The sequence below is a fragment of the Miniopterus schreibersii genome (genome assembly GCF_964146895.1).
Source record: "Miniopterus schreibersii genome assembly, chromosome: 8".
NCBI classification, from domain to species: Eukaryota; Metazoa; Chordata; class Mammalia; order Chiroptera; family Miniopteridae; genus Miniopterus; species Miniopterus schreibersii.
The window spans coordinates 83,605,843-83,628,259 of NC_138109.1; the positions used below are offsets into that span (position 1 = coordinate 83,605,843).

Consider the following 22,417-nt stretch of genomic DNA (forward strand, 5'->3'; position numbering starts at 1 on the left):
GGGTTTGCATACCATATTAGGAACTACATTTCCAATTTTTTATTGTGATAAAATACACATAAAATTTTAAGTGTACAGTTCAGTAGTATTAAATATTCATATTGTGCAAACCACCATATCCATCTCCAGAGCTCTGTTCACCCTGCAGAACTGAAATTCCATTCCACTAAACACCGACTTCCCATTCCGCCTCCCCCAGCCCCTGGCAACCCCCATCTACTCTCTGTGTCTATGAATCTGGCACAAAGGTGCCTCATATCAGTGGAAATATACATTTTTGGCCCTTTTGTGGCTGGTCCATCTCACTGAGAACAACTTCCCCGAGGCTCATCCATGTTGTAGCAGGTACCAGAACTTCCTCTCTCGGCTGAACCACAGCTCGCTCACTCATTCATCAATGGGCACGTGGCTGCTTCCTTGTTCTGTTATGAATCGTTCTGCTATGAACGTGGGCCACACATTCTGCTTGAGACTTCGCTTTCACCTTTCGGATATATACCCAGAACTGGAGTTGCGATGGCAATATGGTAATTCTATGATGCTTAGTTTGTTGAGGAACCACTCAACAGTTTTTCACAGCAGCAACACCATTTTATTCCCACTAGCACTGCACAGGGTTCCGATTTCTCCAAATCCTAGCCAACAGTAATGGTTTTCTGTCATTGTGATAGTGGTCATCCTAATGGGTGTGAGGTGGCATCTCATTGTGGCTTTGATTTGCATTTCCCTAATGAATAGTGTAGAGACTTTTTAACTCTATTCCATTTTATTAACTCACAAATAGAGGAGTTAAAGAGCATCATGAAGAACACCTAGATCAACACCGTTGGTATGTTGAGTGTAAGTCACAGCCCCTGAAGACTTCAGTGTGCACCGCCTGAGGGAATGTGGAGCCTGGCTGGTCCGTAAGGAGGACGCGTCAGGCGTCTTCGCTGCTGGGACAGAGGTACAAGGACTACAGTGGAGAAGCATCTGCAGTTAGAGAGCAGCTGAGAGGCTGCCAAGACAGACAGACCAGCAGTTCTGAGGACTGCCTGAGGTCGGACACCCCGAAGCAGACCCTGAGACAGAATTCATAAGCAAGTGGTCTGTTAAGGGAGAGATCTCAGGGGGACCTGCAAGGGAGTGGGGGAGGGAGGCAGGGCCCCCAAGGCCAAGATCTCTGGCAAAAGTTCCAGAGAAGGGAACGCTGGCCGCATCCTGCAGGAGGAATTGGGGTGTAGGTGCTACTCAGTCTTAACTTCAAACAAGGGAGCTGGGCTTTCACACTCTGGCACCAACAGTGAGTGTCGAAGACCCTCAGGTGGGGCCCAAAGCACAGACATCACCTGCTACTGGGGCCTTAGATGGGCAAGGGCTGTGGGTGGAGGCGGAGCAGGGGGCTGCAAGGTGAGACCCAGGAGACTGGGCAATGGTGAGGCAAGGGCAAGGGGAGAGGCGAAGCAGCTTTCAGGCTTCCCGCCAGGGCAGTACCACGTCTGACAGAGAAGGAGATTGGGAACAGAAAATGATTATTTCAGTTTGGCATATGCTGATGTTGAGGTATCTGAGGACATGCAAGGAAGTCTGGATGCAGGGAGCTGGATGCTTGTCTAACTCAGAAGAGACTGGAAGCCCTGGGACACAGAGGCCCCTCCAACAGGGTTCCCATGGGTTCTCGGTCCTCCTGGCCTGTGGGGCTGGGTCCTGGGAGAACAGACTGCAGCCCCAGGAAGGCACGAGGCAGGTCACAGGCACTTGGAGGGATTTATCGTGAGGAGGTAGCCAAATGGTACATAATACTAGCTGACAGTTATCAGGTCCCTGCAGTGTGCCGACAGAGCCCTGTGTGCATCATCTTATTTTCTCTTAAAGAGATGCATATACTATTATTATTCCAACTTTACAAATGAGAAAATTGAAGCTTAGCGAGGTCTGGCATTGTAATCAAGGACATAGAGCAGATAAGTCCTTGTTTTCATTTATGATCCCGGAAAAAATATCTTTGCGGAAGCATTCCCACAGTGGGGCCACCTTGTGCACGTTTCTCCGGTTGTTCTGCTGTGCCTCCTGCTCTTTACCCTGGGAAACACGCCTGCTGGCCAATACTTCTATCTCCAGCTGTTCTGAGGCTCAGCTACCTCGTTTCCCTACAGCAGAGCACACAGTCTAGGAAAGATTATTTGTGAAGGGCATTTACTTAGCAGTTTTCATGATGTGGAGCAATCTGGGCCACGGTATTTTGTAAACACTAACAAAAGGCATTTTTGCACATCTTAGTGGCTTCCCAGGGCACCCACGTCAGGACGAGTCCATCCCGGCAGGCCGGCAGGTCCATGGGAGCCCTGCCTCACCCTCAGGAGAGGGCGGCTTCACCGCAGTGAGCTCTGATGAACCAGCTGTGCAGAAGGAAGGGGAGCGACTTTTGTCTGGCACCACAGATGTGTCAGAATCGGACTGCAGTGGCCTGTGAGAGAAATGCACACGCTCTGAAGGCCTCTGGGTGCTGCAGCACTGGGTCCTGACCCAGCACAGGCTGCTGCAGTCTCAGCACCCTGCCAGGCACTGGGGGGGAGGCAGGAAGCACCCGCCTGTGTTGCCCCCAGCCCCCGGTCAGCCTGCTGTCCCAGCTTGGTCCAGGCAGCCTACTTTTTCTCTCTTTCAGCTCTGACTTGGTTTCCCATGCTAACTGATTTCAGAGGAGGGACAGACTCCTGCCCAAAGCCTCCGAGCCATCCTTGGGAAAGAATGGGCAGGTCAGTCTCCCAAGAGAAGAGCACCCACAGTCACCGGCTGATGGTGCGGCTGTGGCCACACATCCTACGTACAGTTGGCCCTTGAACAACACAGGGGTTAGGGATGCAGACCCCCCCTCACGCAGTCAAAAGTCTGGGTATAACTTTTGACCCCCAAAACGGAACTACCAGCTACCTACTGTTGAGCAGAACCCTGCGGGAGCGCAGGCCGTTGGCTAGCGCACAGTGCGTATGTCGTCCGCATCCTGTGCTGTTTTCTTAAAGTGAGCTAGAAGAAAGGTTTTTAAGAAAGCCATACAGAATTTAAAGAAGTAATCCGCGGGTACACAGACCCGCCCGCTCGAACCCGCGTGGTCGGAGGGGCGGAGGGGCGGCTCCCGCGGCGCGCGTGGGTCTGTCCGCGGGGGGCTGCGCGGGCGCAGAGGCTTCGCGCCCAACCTGCCCCCCCCCCGAGGCGCGCTGGGGGGCTCTGGGCAGGTCCACCCGCGGCGCCGGCGGGCGGGTCTGCGGCTCCCCGGCTCCGCCCGAGATGCGCCCACGCGGGGCCCCCCGCCCCCGAGGGGAGCGCGCCCCGCCCCGCCCCGCGGGTCGCAGGTTCCGTCTGTGCCCTTTCGTGGTCTTTTTTGGGGCGTGGGGTGCAGACGCCCGACTCCACCCCCGCGGGGCCCAGGAGCTCGCGCGGGCTGCGGGGAGCGCGAAGGTCCCGCCGGCCCACGACTCGCACCTGTTTTCTAGCCGAGGTCGGTGGTGGGCCCCGCGGACCCGGGCGCGGCCGCGGGAGCTGCGAGGCCTCCGCACGCCCCCGAAATACCGCGGGCTCGGTCCCCGCGTCCCCGCGCGTGTTGTTTGACAAATAGCGTTGGGCCCTGCCGCCGGGGTGCCGCCCGCGCTCTGGACGCGCGACAGCAGTTTCCTGGGGCTCCAGGCCGGCGTCCTCGCAGCCGGGCGGGGGGAGCCCCCTGGCGTCGCCCCAGAGCCGGGGGAGGGGGGTGGGTGGAAACCCGCGTGGCCGCCGCGCAGAGCTCCCGGCCCCCGAGCCCTGAGGGCGAGTTCGCTCCAACAACCACGGCTGGAGGCGCGCTCCGGGGGCACCCGAGAGTCACCGGGAGCCTCCGAGCACCCCCGCCCGGCCCCGCCTGGGGGCCTCCGAGCACCCCCGCCCGCCCCGCCTGGGGGCCTCCGAGCACCCCCGCCCGCCCCGCCTGGGGGCCTCCGAGCACCCCCCGCCCCGCCCCGCCTGGGGGCCTCCGAGCACCCCCGCCCGGCCCCGCCTGGGGGCCTCCGAGCACCCCCGCCCGGCCCCGCCTGGGGGCCTCCGAGCACCCCCGCCCGCCCCGCCTGGGGGCCTCCGAGCACCCCCGCCCGCCCCGCCTGGGGGCCTCCGAGCACCCCCCGCCCGCCCCGCCTGGGGGCCTCCGAGCACCCCCCGCCCGCCCCGCCTGGGGGCCTCCGAGCACCCCCCGCCCGCCCCGCCTGGGGGCCTCCGAGCACCCCCCGCCCGCCCCGCCTGGGGGCCTCCGAGCACCCCCCGCCCCGCCCCGCCTGGGGGCCTCCGAGCACCCCCTGCCCGCCCCGCCTGGGGGCCTCCGAGCACCCCCCGCCCGCCCCGCCTGGGGGCCTCCGAGCACCCCCTGCCCGCCCCGCCTGGGGGCCTCCGAGCACCCCCGCCCGCCCCGCCTGGGAGCTTCTAATCCGCCCCCCCCACCCCCGTGCCCGGCTCCGCCCCGCGTGAATGCCGCGAGCCCCTGGGATCAGCACCTTTAAACAAACACCTGCCCAGGTGCCTCCAGTGAGCAGCACGCTGGAGAATCGGCCGCTTCTCTCCCTGAGCTGCTCAGACGCCGCGGGACCACGTGAGGGGAGCCGCCCGGCACCTTGCTGAGCACCGATTCCCCATCGCAGGTCTGGGGAGGGCCCGGGACTCTGCATCTCTGAGATGCCGTCACTGGAAAGCGCGCTGCTGGGCCAAGGAACCGCCTGGAGTGAGGAGGGCCCCCAACAGGGCTGGCCAGCCCTGGACCTCAGGCCAGATGCCTATTTTTGTAAACAGAGTTTGATTGGGGCTCAGCCACGTCCAGCTGGGTGGTTCTAACAGACTGTAGGACCCAGGAGCCTAAAATATTTACTATCTGGCTCTATGGAGAGAGAGGGAGCCTGCGGGTTTATGACGTCCTGAGGCTGGCACACCTTTGGGAACTCGAGGCCCAGGTCACAGGCCACGCTCACAGTGAGACAACTGGGATCTGAGGCCGCACAGGATTTTGAAGTCGCAGAAATTATTAGCTCTTCTGAGCTCCTTTTGAAGCTGTCAGATCAGGTTTGTAATATAGGCAGTGAAAACTGTTTCGTTTGTGTTGTGTGATCAGAATGTACTGAGGAAAGAGATAAGCAAGGTATACACTCCTCAGAGTCCTTTGCCTAATGTCAGGCTGTGCAAAAAAAAAAGAATGACTGTCATTTAAAAGTTTTATTTTCATTTAAAAATTATGCAACTAATATATCCTTGTAGAGAAAACATAGGTACATACAGTATTTATAATCTGAACATTCAGAAGTAATCACGGCCACCTCGCAGTGTGTAACTTCTCAGGCCGTTTCTGTGCCTACACATCCACATGCCACAGGGTGAACTGTGTCTCTAGCTCTGGTTTTCTTACCCTAAGGTGGGGACAAGAATAACAATACCCGTGTGAGAAAAGAGAAGATACAGACTGGTCTGTGCCTCTTGCTCCCGACACAGGGCTCCTGACACCCATAAGTTCCTGGGTGAGAGCAGTGTCTTTTGTTCTAATGAGGAAACTCCAGGTGGGCTCCAGGATGAGGGATGCTCACCAGACAAGTCATGGTTAGCAGCTCAGAGTTCTCAGCCTCAATCCCATTCTCTTGAGAAGGGACGAAGGCTGAGAATGGAGTTTATAATGGATCGTGCCTATGGGATGAAGCCTCCGTAATAGCTGCAAGCACAGGGTTCGAAGAGCTTCCAGGTGAGTGAGCACGTGGAGGTGTTTGTTGGGAGAGTGGTGCACCTGGACAAGTCGTTGGAGCCCCGCGCCCCTCCCCACATTCCTTGACTTACCCATCTCTTCTCCTGATTTCTGAAAGGTCTCATTAGCCCCCTTAGCACAGTAACGGCTGTTTTCGTAAAAGCAAAGATTCTCCTTTGGTTTCTGTTGGTCAGGGAAAACAGGTACTAATGTAGGCCTTTCATAAAAGTGAAATGGGCTGACATAAACTTCCAGAGAGCAGGGGAAACTCTTTGCTTCACAGTATTTGGGCTCAGGAAAGATTGCATTGGGGTGCTCCACTTTCAGAGAGCGGGACAACCTGTATGTGTTACGACTTGGATACAGGGTTCAACTGCTTTAATAGCCCTGAAGGTTTAGGGGTGAGGTACAAAATCAGGGCATTCCACCTCCATCTGTCTCTGTTGGAGGGAACCCGTGAGACCACACCTACCTCCAGGGGAGGCTGGGAGGGCAGTGTGACTGCACAGGCCTGCCCTGCATGAAGCCAGGACTGCAGCGGGGTAGGGTGGGTGTTGTTGGAAAGTTAATCTCCACCGCAGCATATTTCACCCATTTTTCTATGTTCATCTTTTGCTTTTTCGTATGTGTGAGTCCTTCGTAGATTAATGATAGTGACTTTGTGACTCATGCAGATTTTTCTTTGACCTCCTGATTCATGGTTAACTTTGTTGATAGGGTTTTCCATCTTAAAACATAACTTTTAGCCCATCTGGCCAGCATGGCTCAGCGGTTGAGCGTCGACCTAGGATCCAGGAGATTGAACTTAGATTCCCGGTCAGGGCACATGCCTGGGTTGTAGGCTCGATCCTCAGTCGGTGCGCTGCATGCAGGATGCAGCTGATCAAAGTGTTTCTCATCACTGGTGTTTCTATTTCTCTCTCCCTCTCCCTTCTTCTCTCTGAAATCAGTAAAGATATATATTTAAAAAAACAACAACCCATAACTTTTAGTAATATATGCATATATACAGATTGCAGAAAATTTTGAAAATAACTGAAAGGGTGAATTGGAAAATAAAAATTGCTCAGAATTCCACAACTATAGCTAACAACCCTGCTAACACCTTAATGTAACTGGTGTGTGTGTTCTTCCTCAGAGACCACTAAGTGTCTACTCTATATTCTGTATATAATTTTATATCCTTTTTAATTTAAAATTATATTGTGAGAATTTTCCCATGCCACTGGAGTTTATTTAAAAACATAATTTTTAACGACTGCTTAATATTCCATTGCATTGATGTTCAATATTTTAATCATTTTTCCAATTTTAGGCATTTAGATTGTTTCTAATATTTTCACTATTGCAAATAATGTCAATAAGCATCTTTCTTTACAAATCCTTGGCTGTTCCTTCACACTGAGCGCTGCCTCCGTACTGGCCGCAGGGCCAGGGTTAGGGACACACCAGTGAAAAAGCAGATGTAACCACTCCCATCATCCTGAGCTCACAAGTCTCACCCACTTGGTTTTTTAGCACGAGCTCCTAGAAGTGGAATTACTTGTGTCGAAGACTCAGCGGGAGAAGCTGAGAGAAGGGAGTAGCTGAGCGTTGGGGTGGGAGGAGCCCTGGAGAGGGATCTGCCAACTCCTGCTTCTGTGGCCTAGGTAACTGTGTCCCTGAGGTGGCGCTGACTGGGACAGGCTTTTGCCATGAGCCACACCCTGGTGTCTCGTGGCCAGCTTGTGCTGTATGCTGCTGTTCCTTTAAGGTTTGGTTCAAACGTCACTTAAAGCAAACATGTTGGTAATGAAGACATATACATGTGCTTCTTGGAAACAGTGGGCTTGTGTACAACATGCTGGAATCTGCAATCTTTGGCAGAGTGGATGTGCGATGGAAACGTAAAGGACCGTAGTTGTCAGTCTGCTCGCAACACTGTGGGGCTCAGGCAAAAGAACAAATGGAGGCCCAGGTACCATAGGTCTCAATACTTCAAAGTTCTCATCAAACTGTTAAACAGAGCGTGTTCTGATCCTCTTGCTTTTACAAATACACCTTTCTAATGACCTGAAGACCAGGTGCAAATGTAAGGTTTCTGAGCACACTGAGGTAATAGCATGCATATGCCCTGTGCTGACGAGCCTGCTTGGGGCCCTCATCCACCCCCTGTCCCTTTCCCCAAAGCTCCAGAGGCCTCCAAGCTCCAGCTTCACCCCACCAGCTGCCCTTCTTTGCCCCTAGGACCGGGGGTATGACCCACTCTAATAGGACAGACCCTGGGGAATAGATCCATGTGGCCCTGAAGGTAGGAACAGGCAGTTTGGGCAGGAAATTCGGGCTCCCAGTGTCCTAGAACATGGTCTAGAAGAAACATGGGCTCCAGGTCGGCACATCCTTACCCCAATGGGAGGGGTTCCTCTGGGGCTCTGTAAGCCTGGGGCCGGGACAGGGACCCCTCCTGCCTGGGTGTAAGGTTGTAGCCAACAGCTACTGTTTAGTGAGCTGTACCACGAGCCAGGTCCTGTTCTTCATGCTTCCCATGCCTGTTATTTCCATGTCCCAGGTGTTCAGGTGCTTGCTCCACCCACAGGTAGATTCCCCTTGGCAGTCTGACTCCAACCTCCACACTCTCAGTGGCAGGGCTTTACTGCTTCCTGAAAAAAGACAGACGCTCTGGGTTAGCTTATCCACAGACCCGCTTCCTACGGGTGATGTGATTCAGCTGTGAGCTGGGCGGCTCCCCCTCTGCCAACCCTGTGATGAGCAGGGTCAGACGTCACTAAGGTGCTAAGTCGATTTCATACCAGCTCACTCGCCTCAGACACTCCCCAGAGAGAAGTTTCATGACTGAATATTCCGAGTCCAGCCTCCGCTGATCGTCTATAAGCACGGGTCATAGCTTCTTCGTCCGAGTTTCTTCAGCTGTCTCCTGAGCGAGTGGGGATGTTGAAATAGTTCTTCCCAGATGGACTTCTCTCTCATCCTCACGGAAGTTATGTGGTTCTCTCCTGCTCCCAGCGAATCACAGTGTGGAGTAAACACATCCCCTTGGAAATGCTCCTAATTCTAGGTTTTTCCAAAATATAAGTATTTTATCAAAACAACAGACTACAGAAGCCTTTTTTCTGTTTCAGCATCTTGGCTGTGTGAAGAATGCTTTGGCCTAGTGTTTGATCCCATTCCTGCATCTCCAGGGATAGGAGCTGTAACTGGATAATTGGATAGTCCTTCACTCCCTCTCTGTGCAGGCCAGCGTGGGAAAGGTGACTCCCCTGTCTCCCACTGTCCCTCAGCAGTCATCTTGGGGGCCCCTCACTGTGCCTTTGGGCTGCAAAGGCACATGGAATGAATATTTTCCCTAAATTAAATCTATAAAATATTTCATATCTCCCTTATTGCCCTCCTTGGACAAAGGCTTAAGAGGAATTGATGCAGAATTCTGGTCAGTCAGATAACCCACTGGCACCATTTTAAAAAGTGCAACAGCAATTTGTATAATTGCACCAGTAGGAGTGATTTCAGTATGTGTGTATTTTTCCCAGGGGCCGTGGCAGGACAGTTCTGTGTTTTACTGTCCTCACTCAACCAGTGATGAGTTTGTTTCATTCTTTTTTGTATGTTAACATCTTCAGCCCTTGCAACTACCCTCTGAATCTAGTCAGAGTTTTGTAGGGGGAGGGGTTGTGTGTTCCTCCTACATGAATATTTTGAGTTTGTGTTCATGGAGTTACAGATCCATTTGGTCATTTTCTAAGTCTCAGTCTCAAGTTTTTTTTGCTCTAGAATACCATTCAGTGGCAATTTAGAGCCCCCACGTGCCTTTAGGAGAATGATCCCGAGTCCCAAGTTCTAATCCCAGCTGTGCTGCTTCCTCACATAGAGATCCAGCTCTGTGTGTGTTTCATTGAGAGTCAGGTACACGTAAAGGAAAGTACCTGCCTCGCCCACCTGGAGAGCTGGGCAGTCATGCATCTGAGGATTATCTCAACAGGTATGAGAGCGTTAACAAAGGAGGCAGGAAGGTGAGTGAGACATGGTCCCTGCTCTCAATGAAAAATCTGCAGGTAAATCGCTGACTATGGCTTGCACGGTATGTGAGTGAGAAAGAGTTGAAACTTTAGAAGTACTTTGTGTGTAGTGTTATTATTGTTAAACATTTGCAGAGTGGCTGTAGCTTGGGAGGTAGCACCAGTCTGGGACTCTCAGTGGCTGAGTTAGTTTGGGTTGTCAGTCCCAGTGGAAAACACTGGCTGTAGGTACCAAGAACAAGCTCCTGGTTCATCTAACGGCAGCTTTTGGAATTGCAGATGAGGGGCCTGGGCAGAAATGGCTTCTAAGGACTGACCTTGCAAAAAACAAGTCTTTCTGTCAGTTTCCCCAACTGTGTTCCATACTCTTTCTGGAGATGTAAATAGTGCAGTAAAAAAAGAAAAAAGAAGAAGAGATAGAAGAAAAGTGCAAAGAGGTGGGGGTATGTTATATACCATGTGCCCCTTGAAAATTCATATGTGTCAGCAGATTTAAAAGACTCCAAAAAACGTAAAAGTCTTGTGTTAAATAAATCTGTTTAATTTTGTTTAATTCTGTTTAATTTGAATTTGTGTGTGGAAGACATTTTAGGGCCCCATCTTGTAATACCTGGTTGACAAGGACTCTTCAAGGTCCCCATTCGGGAAACACTGGATGGTGAAGATGATGGCAGACATCCTGGGGATTACTAGAGAAGCAGATGAAACATCATAGATATCTTGGTACAAATTTATTTCTAGCAGTGCAGAGAAAAAACAGCCCCAAACACATGATCTACAGGCTGCACATCAGTAAATGAAACACAAATGTGCTCATCATGTTACTGTCAATGGTTTATACGAGGGATGTGTAGGTGCTGATCCATTCAGCATTTCATCTTATCTTTCTACTGAACTCATTTGAATGTTTCTTATCTAAACCTAATATTTTATTTTAAATCTATGTTTGAATCTCATCTCTGTTACTTTTACAAATTGACATGAGTTATGTGATATCCCTAAGTCTTAATGCTGTGAGGGTAAAGAAAATGACTGCAAAAGTGCTTCGCACACAGTGGGTCCTTTGTGGTCCTTTGTAAATGGTTGCTTTCATCTGCACTACAAGCGGTTATTAAACATGCCTGTCGCAGCTTTATGTGAAGCCTGTGGGATTCTGAAGTGAAGTTATTACTAACTGCTCAGGGCTCCTGGAGCCTGGAGGGCGACTTGCTTCACGGTTATTCCTCTTTACAGAGAGAAAAGAAAAAGGGTTTTTGACTTCTGGTGCCACTTCCTTCTCAACCCCAGGACAGGAGGCTGTGGCTATTCAGATGAAGTGTCTTGTCACCGTGGCTGTGGCTGGCCCTACAGCCCTCGTGTCGTCCCTCCTTGCCGTGGGTGGCCAGGACTGATGTCATCCAAGGAGCTCACTTCCTTTATCCAGGTTTCCTCTTTATGTGTGTGCAGAATCACTTGAGGGGGAAAATTTCTGCCAAAAACCCAGAGGGAGCAGCACCTATTTTTGCAAAAGTGGTGTCTTAAGACCTGGGAATTGTCTCCCCACATGATCTTTACTTCGAGGAGGTTGAGAGCATCTACCCATCTGTCTGCAACATCCAACGTCAACATTTACTGGACACCTGCTGTGTACCAGGCTGTGAAGAAGGACCCTTAGTGTCCAGGTGGAAATGAATTTAGCATCTAACTCACTGGGTGGAGGGGCTACACACAGCGATTTGCAGGTGACTATCAGGGATGCATTCGGAAGTCACCAGCAGTTTGGCATAAGGCATGACTAGATTGTAGCTGTCATTTGAGAGTTTCAGGGCCCACTTTAGAGAGTGAATGAATAAATATTGACTTCCTGTTAACCACAGGTGGACCCTTACCCTTGTCTTTCCCACCATGCAAAGTTCTGAGTCTGAGACCCTCTGATGCTTAAGAAGCCACCCTGCTTCCAAACACAGAGGAAATTATTGGCTCAGACTTGATACTTACTGTCTGACAAGAAGACTTGGGCATCTAATAGACTTTGTCTTTGCTTTACAAGGCCAGAGCTGTTATGGATGTATTTGGTACACAACAGTGGAAGGCCAAGGCTTCTGGTCAGTGCCTGTGGAGAGCCCATGACTAGGGCATACCTTCTTCCTCAAGTTTCCAGTTACCATGTGGAAGTACAGCCCTGGAAACAGCAAAACAAGGACAGGCCTGTGGAGATGATGAATTGGCATATTTAGATGTCAGGCATTCTGTAGGTAGTTCCTGGGATTATCTCATGTAATCTTCCCTACAATTCTATAAATTAGTTTTTATTTCCCAAATAGAGAGCCCGAGGCTCAGAGAGGTGAGCTGACCGAGATTCTAATCAAGGTAGATCCTGTTGCCTTTCAGCTGTGTCTGGTGGAATCCTGGTTGGGTAGCATCTGATGAGTTAGACAACACACAATTGTACGCTCTCCTGACCTGTAATTTTCCAAAAGCTCTATCTTTTGGTAGCAGCAATCATCTGTCTTCGGTCCTCAGGGTGATGGGTGAAGAAGCCTTGGGTGGGTCTACCGCCTACCAGCTGGGTGACCTTGGATGGACCACTCCCAATCATCATTCAACATTAGTTTCCTCAGCTCCCCAGTGGGAATATCAGCGATGGGAAAATAGAAATAGCAACAATAAAGAGCGCTAGGAAAGGAGGAGCAAACGCTTAGACCCACAGGCGTTTGAATTCAGGGCCCACTACTCGCAAGTGGTGGGACCTTGGGGAAGTCAGTTAAGTTCTGCAGACTTCCATTTCCTGGTCTGACAAATCAGGAAAACACTGAGTATTGCGGTGAGGATGAGATTAATGAACGCCTACACGCAGGTAAACATTTTGCACAGTGATTAGCAGGCTGTAAGAACTTAATAAAAGTTAGCTACTGTTATTACCCACACTGACTAGGTCACAAGACTGTTGTCACTCCTGAAACTTAAAGCAATAACAGGCATGGGAGGTGTTTTGTAAACTGTGAAGTTTACTCTGTTGTGTTGCTTATCATTAGTGATGGTACCAGTTGTGGTTGGAGTTGTGTTTACTGCTAATGCTTTTCTTTGCGGTTATATGCTAAGAAAGGCCAAATGGATCAGCTACCTCTTACCCTGGAAAACAGAGATTTGAGTTAAATATCCCTGGTTATCAGGGATATTTAGACCAAATTCACTCAAAGTGGCCACCACAGGTGAAATAAACATTTAAAGAAGAAAACATTAGATGGTACCCACAACACAGCTGATCTCCCCCAGTCGGTCCCAGTACCACCCAACACTTATTTCCAGGACGAGGATTCATTTTAATCATTTCAGTTATAAATATGTGGCAAAGAAACAGCCCAGATGTCAGGAGAGAGCAACCAGAGTGGAGGGATGTGTGTGTGAGTGTGTGTGTGAGTGTGTGTGTCTGTGTGTGCGCGCACACGATCACAGAAGCTCACTGCTGTCCCCACGGGAACGATGTTGGTGTGTCCAGCTCTTCAAATGCAGGTTGAAGTGCTTTGCAAAGAAATGAAGAGAGCTGATAGAACAGGCTGGTCCCTCTCCAGACGAGGTGTGGCAGGTTGTGGCCCACGTGCGGACACTTCCTTCTCCTGTTCCTGCAGCAACATCACTAATTGCTGGTACCCTTCTTTCCTGCTGAGCCAGACAGAACTGCAGAATCCTTCCCAACAAAGCATACCAGGCAAGTGTTGCTGGAAGAGTGGAGTTTTCACGCAGGGTGAAAGCTGACGATAATCCCCCTTTATAGGATCAGCCTACTCGTCAGCCAACATTTCCAAGGACAGTGGCAACAGCAGAATTTGTTGGTCATCTACCCAGCGGCTGCTCCCCTATTCTTCCTCTTTCTTGGTAGAATCTACATTGCGTTATGGTGGCTAGAAATGCCAGGAACTCCACTTCCCTGTCTCCTCTGTGGCAAAGATGTGGGTCTATGTCCCTGTCACCGCCAATGGGAAACAAGGGGGTGCTTCCAGTATAACGTCTCATGAGGGTTTCTCTCCCTGTGAAAAGGGATGTGCAGAGAGAAACACCGCTCGCTCTCCTTGGGACTTGCTTGTGTGACAATGTGATGTCAAGGATTGCAGCCACAATCTTATAACCAAAAAAGGCCAAGCCTGACCGTGAAAACCAGCGCTCTGTGGATGGAGCAGTGGAAAGGTGCACCATCCTGGGCTTCAATAGCGTTCTTGTGGCTGCATTTACCAAATTTGGAACTACTTAGTTCCAGACTTCTCATGATATGAGAAAATAAATGCTTCTAGTTTAAACCACCTCTAGGTGGATATACTATTACTGTCACCAAAGTATCCCTACTGGTCCGAAACTTTTCCTTCAGTTTCTGTCCCCAACCTTAAATGGCCAAGCTCACCTCTCAGTACAAACGCTGATTATGTCAATTGCTCACTTTCCTGGCTTCCTGCACAGTTTGGAATGGGCCTATCACCTGGGCTCCACCGATCACACGCACCCACGGCGAACCTTGAGTCAGAAGCCGGTGGTGTGAAGAAATAGAGACAGTGCAGAATCCACACTCATGCAGGAGGCAGCAGCGTCTGGGGCTCTGGGATGCCGATTTGGATTGGGTGGGGGAGGGCTTTCCTGGCTGCATGGCTTCCAAGCCTGGGTCTCCAACTTTCCAAGAGAGTTTTTGAGCTTGTCAATAACTTTTAAATCAATTCCCGTTTTGCTTAAAATGGGAAAATTGGTTTCTGTTGCTTACAGAAATACTGACTGCTACATCCAGTGGTACTTCTTTCAGTACCACCAGGGGTGGTACTGTCTGAAAGAAGTTCGTTGTTAGCAACCTGCTTGTTCGCCACCTATTTTGTATAAACAGATACATCTCTGAATACTACTGTGTAAAAAATCAAAACATTTTTTTCTTTATATATTTGAATCTCCATGGTGAGGAAGGTATAAAATTCAATTAAATCATTAAGCCCCCAAAACCACACATGAAGTAATGTTTTTTATTTCCTGGAAGGAAATGGGAGCTCAGCTCTTACTGCCTTTCTGGTTGCTCAGAACATCCAGAATGGCCTGTTTACCATAGGGAACGCCTCCTTTCCCAAGCACGGCGAGGCGCAGCAGCGGCTCAAGCCCCTCCAGCAGGCTTGCGGCTCTTTCCTGCTCCCTCAGGCGCCTGTTGTATTGTTGGCTCCATCGTTGCTGCCTCTCCCCTTTACACTAACCTTATGCCATGGAGCTTCCTGAGGCTCGTGGCGGGGCTCACTGAGTAGATTTCGGTAACAGCTGTTTCTCTCCTGACACTATTTTGAGTCAGTCCTGTGACAGATGAGGCTCTGAGTGAAGCCTGAAGCCAGGGGCAGAAGTGATGGGAGAGCCAAGAGCTGAACCAAGCCTCTCTTGTTCAGGCTCTTATGCTACTTGAGCCTGATAGTCGACCAGATGTCCGACACTGACCCTTTAACTGGTCAGTGGCCTCTAGATTGAAACTTCTGCCACAGGCTTACTGGCCTCAAATCTTAATTCCTTGCTTCTCTCCTCATGTCCAACCTTTTTTTCTTCAACTAATCAACAACAATAATGCAATAACTGCCAGTGCTTATTAAGCACACACACATCACCCTTGCTACACGCTGGATGTTTTATATAAATTATTGAATTTAATCCTTTTATCTCCTCCACTTTTCCAGATGAGAAAACTGAGATGCAGGGAGGTTAAGACACAACCCAGGTCACTCTGATTAGTGATCTTTCCAATGCCCACGCATTATCCCCTGGACAGTCTCCGTGAAGGCAGGAACCAGGGAATACTGAGCTTTCTGGACCCGCAGTGTTAGAAATAATGCAAGGGTGGGTCAGTTGCTCTGTCTTGTAATACATCCAGGTGTAGGAGGGGGAGAGAGGCTGACATTACAAGGAGCTAGTGCTGCACTGGGGAGGGTTAAGCCATAGGCCTTCCCAGGGACAAAGGCTGATTTGTACTGCTCACCTGTATCCTCTGTGGGGACACTCCCACTGCCCTGATTTTGAGCTGCACTGTGAAGGTGCGGCACAGGGGGGTTACGGTCGTCTCTCCTGAGCCGGTGAAAGCCCCAGCACCTCGCTGGCTCCCGGGAGCGCACAGATTTCTAGCCCCAAACCTTCTGTGGCTGTTGGGGCAGTATTTGGGCTCTGTGATCCTCTCATGGTTTCTCAAAAGCACAATGCTTTGGAAGAGTTTGAGAATGGGGCAGGGTGATAATCTGCCTAAATCTTACTCTGACACAGAAGTTCATAGTGGTCTTGGCTGTACCCACTCAGTGTAGGACACACGAGCTTCATGTCAGCCCCCAGGGCAAGCTCCCTCAGCGTGGAGTTGTGTGCAGGCAGAGAAGCGAGGGGACCATGCCAACCCTTCTTCATGCAGGCAAACAGCAGGAGCAGCGCTGTTTCGCTGTGACTTAGAGTAACAGGTGAGGAATTTCTTCCAGGAACGATTAATCGTGAAGATGCGCAAAACACATTTGACCAGCACGACGTTTAATGATAAGACGCTCTTTCTGCCAGCTGGCAGGTCCTTTCATCATTCATCTACGTCAGGAAACAAAACACCTCTTCTTTCAGCCCCGAAGTTTGATCACACGAGCAATGCTACGGTGAGTGCTGCCGAGTCTCTGTTTCTGAAGCAAGTGTACACAGAACAGTAAGTGAACATGCAGGTTGTGTTGTGAGAAGGGAAATGGATTTATAGATTTTAGTAAATCTAGAAAGAGCTCCAGATCTTTTACCTTAGCTTAATGAAATTGAAAATAACATCCGGCAGCTCAGTAATAGCATGACATCATAGGCATGCATGCGTGGACTGAGGAACTCATTCATTCTTTCAACAAACTTTTATGGAGTGTTTCTTAGGTCAAACACTCTGTAAGGACGGGATATAAAGGAAAAGCCACACAGGCCACTGGCCTCTGGATGAAGTGGGTAAAGGATGCTCCAGCCCGCCTAGCCCACAGCCTGGGCGTTTGCTGGACACAGCCCCCAGGACGCGCAGGCCCGCTGTTGCGGCTGCTGTTACCAGGCAGTGCTGCGGCAGAGGCTGCATCTTCACAGGGCCTGAAATGCTCAACGTGGCCCTTTACAGAAAACGTTTGCCAAACCCCTGTCTAGGAAGAGACAATGCAGGCCTAGACTAAGGTGCTGACGATGGGAGCAAAGAAGGGACAGAACCTGAAGGGATTCAGTAGGTGGGATCTTGGGGCAGGATATGGGCAGAGCAGGGAGTGAGGCCAAGGACACCAGCCCAGCTATCCCTGGGGCCTGGGGGGCTCTGCTTCCAAGCTGCTCTCCCCCACACTCCACAGGCCCAGGCCCGAGGGCCAGCATGTCCAGCATTCCCTGGTGCCCAACAGGGCAGACTATTTACATGCTTTTCAAAAACACCCCTGTATTAACATGAATAACTTCTTGTTCTGGAGAGATTGGGAAAATGTCTAAAATAAACACTTCTTTTTTGAGTTAAAAGTTTATTGGACACGGAAGCATGGAACAGACTGACAGATCTCAGAGGGAAGGTGGGAAGGGGGTGGGAGGAGATTAACAAAGAGCTGACAAGCAGGTAGGGGCAGCGCAGCGCAGACCCGAGGCGGCTGGGGGGGCAGGGGAGGCGGGGCTCAGGGGGAGGGGAGGCGGGGCTCAGGGGGAGGGGAGGCGGGGCTCAGGGGAGGCGGGGCGGGGCTCAGGGGGAGGGGAGGCGGGGCTCAGGGGGAGGGGAGGCGGGGCTCAGGGGAGGCGGGGCGGGGCTCAGGGGAGGCGGGGCGGGGCTCAGGGGGAGGGGAGGCGGGGCTCAGGGGAGGCGGGGCGGGGCTCAGGGGGAGGGGAGGCGGGGCGGGGCTCAGGGGGGAGGGGAGGCGGGGCGGGGCTCAGGGGGAGGGGAGACGGGGCGGGGCTCAGGGGGAGGGGAGACGGGGCTCAGGGGGGACGGGAGGCGGGGCTCAGGGGGGAGGGGAGGCGGGGCGGGGCTCAGGGGGAGGGGAGACGGGGCTCAGGGGGAGGGGAGGCGGGGCGGGGCTCAGGGGGTGGGGAGACGGGGCGGGGCTCAGGGGGAGGCGGGGCGGGGCTCAGGGGGTGGGGAGACGGGGCGGGGCTCAGGGGGAGGCGGGGCGGGGCTCAGGGGGAGGGGAGACGGGGCTCAGGGGGTGGGGAGACGGGGCGGGGCTCAGGGGGAGGCGGGGCGGGGCTCAGGGGGAGGGGAGACGGGGCTCAGGGGGGAGGGGAGACGGGGCAGGCCTCAGGGGGAGGGGAGACGGGGCTCAGGGGGGACGGGAGGCGGGGCTCAGGGGGGAGGGGAGGCGGGGCGAGGCTCAGGGGGAGGGGAGGCGGGGCTCAGGGGGAGGGGAGACGGGGCGGGGCGGGGCTCAGGGGGAGGGGAGACGGGGGGGCTCAGGGGGAGGGGAGACGGGGCGGGGCTCAGGGGGGAGGGGAGACGGGGCTCAGGGGGAGGGGAGACGGGGCGGGGCTCAGGGGGAGGGGAGACGGGGCGGGGCTCAGGGGGAGGGGAGACGGGGCTCAGGGGGAGGGGAGACGGGGCGGGGCTCAGGGGGAGGGGAGACGGGGCGGGGCTCAGGGGGAGGGGAGACGGGGCTCAGGGGGAGGGGAGACGGGGCGGGCTCAGGGGGGAGGGGAGACGGGGCGGGGCTCAGGGGGAGGGGAGACGGGGCGGGGCTCAGGGGGAGGGGAGACGGGGCGGGGCTCAGGGGGAGGGGAGACGGGGCGGGGCTCAGGGGGAGGGGAGACGGGGCGGGGCTCAGGGGGAGGGGAGACGGGGCGGGGCTCAGGGGGAGGGGAGACGGGGCTCAGGGGGAGGGGAGACGGGGCGGGCTCAGGGGGGAGGGGGGACATCTGCAATGCTCCCAACAATTAAAAATAACCTAACAGTATTGTTACAGGACCGTAAAAAAAAGGTCATGGTACTGTTACCTACTTTCTCTAACGGCGGCCGCAGGCGTCCCGCGGAGGCCGGCCCCTTACCTAGACCAGCGACACAGTTAAAACCTGAAAGGGCCTTTCGAAGCCCGCCCGGTGACTGCGGGCCTCACGGCCGCCCCGGGGCGCGCACTGGAGGCGGTCACCGCGTCCCCGGCCCGACCCCGAGCCCCGCGGCCCGAGACGAGGGGCAGAGACCCGAGGTCTTACCAACTTCGTGACTCAGGCCGCGTGGACTCCGCCGGCGCAAAGCAGCCTCGGGAGCGAGCACGGGCTCGGCGGGCCCCGGGCGGGCGGGCAGCTCGCCCTCAGCCGCCCCTCCCGGCGGGGCGCGGAGCGGAGGCCCGCGGGCCCTGTTCCCGGAGCGGCCCCGCCCCGCCCCCGCCGCGCGGCTTCCCCGTCACGGCCCGCGGCCCGCAGGACGCCCCTCCCGCCGCCCCCGCGCGGGCCCGGCAGGGCCCAGGGGCGCCCCCGCGGGTGGAGCTCGGGGCGCTGCCGCCGGCGGCGCGGGAGGAGCCGCGCGCTCCGCGGCCTCAGGTCTCCGGCACCCGGCGCCCCGTCCGCGGCCGCGCCTGGAATCAGCCTCGCGGGGTCTCCGGCCCTCGCGGGAATTTTTCCCGTTAAATGGGTGACGGGGGGCGCCGAGGAGAGGGAAGGTGCGTCCCCCTGGGGCACCAGGGGCTTCCGCCGAGGCCTGAGGAAGAGGAGGGTCCCCAGGGCGGGGCCCCCAGACCGGCGGGCGCGCGCGCAGGCTCCCGGCCGGAGCCCGTCCGCTGTGGTCGCGCCGGCCCGGGAGGCGGGAGCCAGACAGGCCGGCAGCCCGGGCCCGGGCGCCTGGGGTCCTGTGGCGGGCTCGGAGCGCCGTCCTCCCGGCCTGTCCTTAGAAATCACCCTCGGCCTGTGGCCGCCCGTGGGCAGCGCCAGGGGGCGCGCGCCGCTCGGCGGTTCCCTCCCCACGGCCTCCCGGGACCCTCGGTGACGGGCTGCGCCTGCGCACAGGGAGCGCGCGCCGCTCGGCGGTTCCCTCCCCACGGCCTCCCGGGACCCTCGGTGACGGGCTGCGCCTGCGCACAGGGGCAATGACCGCGCCTTGGGAGGAATGAGCCGCTGAACCCGCGCTCTGTTCTGAAACAGTATTTCCGTTGCGTTTTAATTTGCCCGTGGCTGCTGCTAATGATTAAAAACATACGCGCCTGGGCCTCGCCCTTGGAATGCGGGCGCTGCGCTCAGAGGAGAAGCTGTGGGCGCTGCGCCCCGCGCGGGCCGCTTGCAGGGGCCGCTCACCTTGGCCGAGCAGGTGCTAGTGAAAATACTAGTAGGGCCTCGTTCTGAGAACAGCTCCTGAAAGTGTCAGAGGCCTACCTATTGCTGCGATAAAAAATAAATTGGGCCCTGGCTGGTTTGGCTGCGTGGTTAGAGCGTCGCTGCGGATTGAAGGGTCCTGGGTTCGATTCTGCAAGGGCATGTGCATCAGTTGCAGGCTCAATCCCTGGCCCAGGCTCAATCCCTGGCCCCGGTGGACGTGTCTCCCGCTCTCTCCCCCCCTTCCACTCTCTCTCAAAAGCAATGGGAAAAAGACCCTCGGTCAGGATGAAAAATAATAAACAAACAGGAGAGAAACAGGACTTCTCTACTATTTTTGCAACTTTCTGAGGGCCTGTAATCATTTCAAACGTTTTTAAGATGGGGCTGGGGCTGTGGTTAAACACATTTGGGAGATCCTCAACACTGTTATCCCTGTGCAGCAGACTGACAAAGCACATAAACTTCCAAAGATTCTGAGAAGTCCTGTAGCAAAATAACAAGATTCTTTAGGGGGGTGGGGTGGTTAAGGACTTACTTTCATATGTAATAGCTACACCCGTTGTAAACAGCTGCACAGCTGGTAGGATAGGTCAGCCTATGTAATAGACATAGGCTGAATTGTCTGTTTTCTTAAGGGGTCCAGACCACAAACAAAGTTTGGAGAGGCCATGGGTAAAGATTAGAATTCATCTGGGGCTCTTGGCCACCTCTTCCGAGAACTATGTTTTGAGCCAGCCTGTCCTGCCAGGCAAAGAACATCCACAGACTCACACACCTGGCATTCTTACCCATTAAAGATATGCTGCCTGTGAGGCCTGGGAAGCACTGTGGCCTGTTATCCCCTGGTAGGACACTGGGCAGGAGTTAGCCTGACATGGTTTAGGTGAGTGAGGAGGCCAATGGCTATCATTCAACATAGACGGTGAAATAAAGAGCTTCCCTGACAAAAAAGGGCTAAAGGAGTTTATCACCAGCATTGCAGGAAATGTTAAAGGTACTGTTGTAATCATGAGAAGAAATACAGAAACATAGGCGTAAATAATTAAAATGGCAATAAAAAAGGACCTATCAGTAATAACCTTAAGGACTTTAAGGGAGAGGTCAACAGCAGTACAGTCATAGTTGGGGACTTTAACACCCCACTGACTTCACTGGATAGATCTTCCAGACAAAAAGTCAACACAGAATCAGTGACTAAATGGCACACTAGATCAGATGGATTTAATTGATATTTACAGGACATTTCACCCCAAAGCTGCAAAATATACATTCCTCTCAAGTGCACATGGGTCATTCTCAAAGATAAACCCCATGTTAGGACACAAAACAAGTCTTTACAAGTTCAAGAAGATTGAAATCATATCAAGCATCTTCTCGGACCACAGTGACATGAAATTAGAAATCAACTACAGTAAAAACACTCAAAAACATTCAAATGCATGGAGGCTAAATAGCATGTTATTAAACAATGAGTGGGTTACCAATAAGATCAAGAAAGAAACCAAAAACTTCCTGGAAACAAGTGAAAATGAACACACAACAACCCAAAATCTATGGGACACAGCGAAAGCAGTCCTGAGACGGAAGGTCATAGCACTGCAGGCCTCCCTCAAAAAGCAATTTTTAGTAAACTATCTAACCCTACAATGTGAAGAATTAGAAAGCTCCCCTGTGAAGCCGTCTGGACCAGGGCTTTTGCTTGCTGAGAGGTTTTTTTTTTATTGCTGCTTCAATTTCATCAGTTGTTACTGGCCTATTCAGATTTTCTGATTCTTTCTGATTCAGTTTTACATGATCTCACATGTGGAATCTAATAAACAAAATAGACTGAGGAACAAAATAGATCCAGAGACACAGAAGCATGGAACAGACAAGGGATCTCAGAGGGAAGGTGGGGCTGGGGGAGTGGGTGGGGAGAGATTAATCAAAGAGCTTATATGTCTTTGTGCATAACCCATGGACACAGACAATAGTGTGGTGAAGGCCTGGTTGTGGGGGGATGCAGGGTGGAGGGGATCAGTGGGGAAAAAAGAGGAGACATCTATAATACTTTCAACAATAAAGATAAAAAAGAAAGAAAGACCAAATCACTCATAGTATTGAGGCATATTCTTTCAGTATTTGTTTAATAGAATTAGGATTGCACTTTCAATGTTTTATAATCTTTTTCTAAAACTTAAATTTTAATGCCTTAGGACTATTTCATCATATGGATGGATGTACCAAAAGTTACTGAACAGTTTCCATTTAGGGGACGTTCCAGCTTTCACTCTTTTCTACTGCATCAGTGACTTGATCGACCTGCAATATTCCCTAAGTAGGGTGTTTGCTGAAAGGACACGGATGTTCTTAGCACTCTTGATGCACTTAGTGGCATATTCCTTTGATTCTCCTCATGGATGACAAATCATCACTCTTGGAAAGTTGATTTTATTTTTAAGTCATT

At 53.0% G+C, this 22,417-nt stretch overlaps 1 long non-coding RNA gene across 1 annotated transcript; it reads right to left on the bottom strand.

The window, feature by feature from the left end:
• Nucleotides 1-10,229: 10,229 nt before the first annotated feature.
• On the bottom strand, nucleotides 10,230-18,726 carry LOC308560666. Its single transcript, XR_013999365.1, has 3 exons — nucleotides 18,665-18,726; nucleotides 11,710-16,364; nucleotides 10,230-11,227 (listed from the first exon to the last, which is right to left on the bottom strand). It is a non-coding gene; the product is annotated as an uncharacterized lncRNA (long non-coding RNA).
• Nucleotides 18,727-22,417: the final 3,691 nt, after the last annotated feature.